The following is a 301-nucleotide window of genomic DNA, read 5'->3' as shown; positions in this document are numbered from 1 at the left end:
GTATTGTGCATGATGTTAACTGAATGTCTATGGCTCCTTCACTCAGTTCATTGCAGGCACCAAACACTTGGCTAAAAAGAAAGAAAGGCAGCATAATAAAAATAAAAAAGTTCCTTATTTACACCCTGCATATAGACACACACATTAAAACCTGGGAGCTGGCCGGTACAACCACAGACATTTTTAAGTCGACACAAAACCTGGTTCGAGCCCAGGGCACCACAAAGGGTTAGTCCGGCCCTGCCAATGGGCTTCTTTTGTTGTTATTGTTAAATGATTATGTTTTTGAAGCTATTATTCT

This window comes from Gymnoscopelus microlampas (genome assembly GCF_963454915.1).
Source record: "Gymnoscopelus microlampas genome assembly, chromosome: 17".
In the NCBI taxonomy this organism is placed as follows: domain Eukaryota; kingdom Metazoa; phylum Chordata; class Actinopteri; order Myctophiformes; family Myctophidae; genus Gymnoscopelus; species Gymnoscopelus microlampas.
This window is presented reverse-complemented; position numbering follows the sequence as displayed.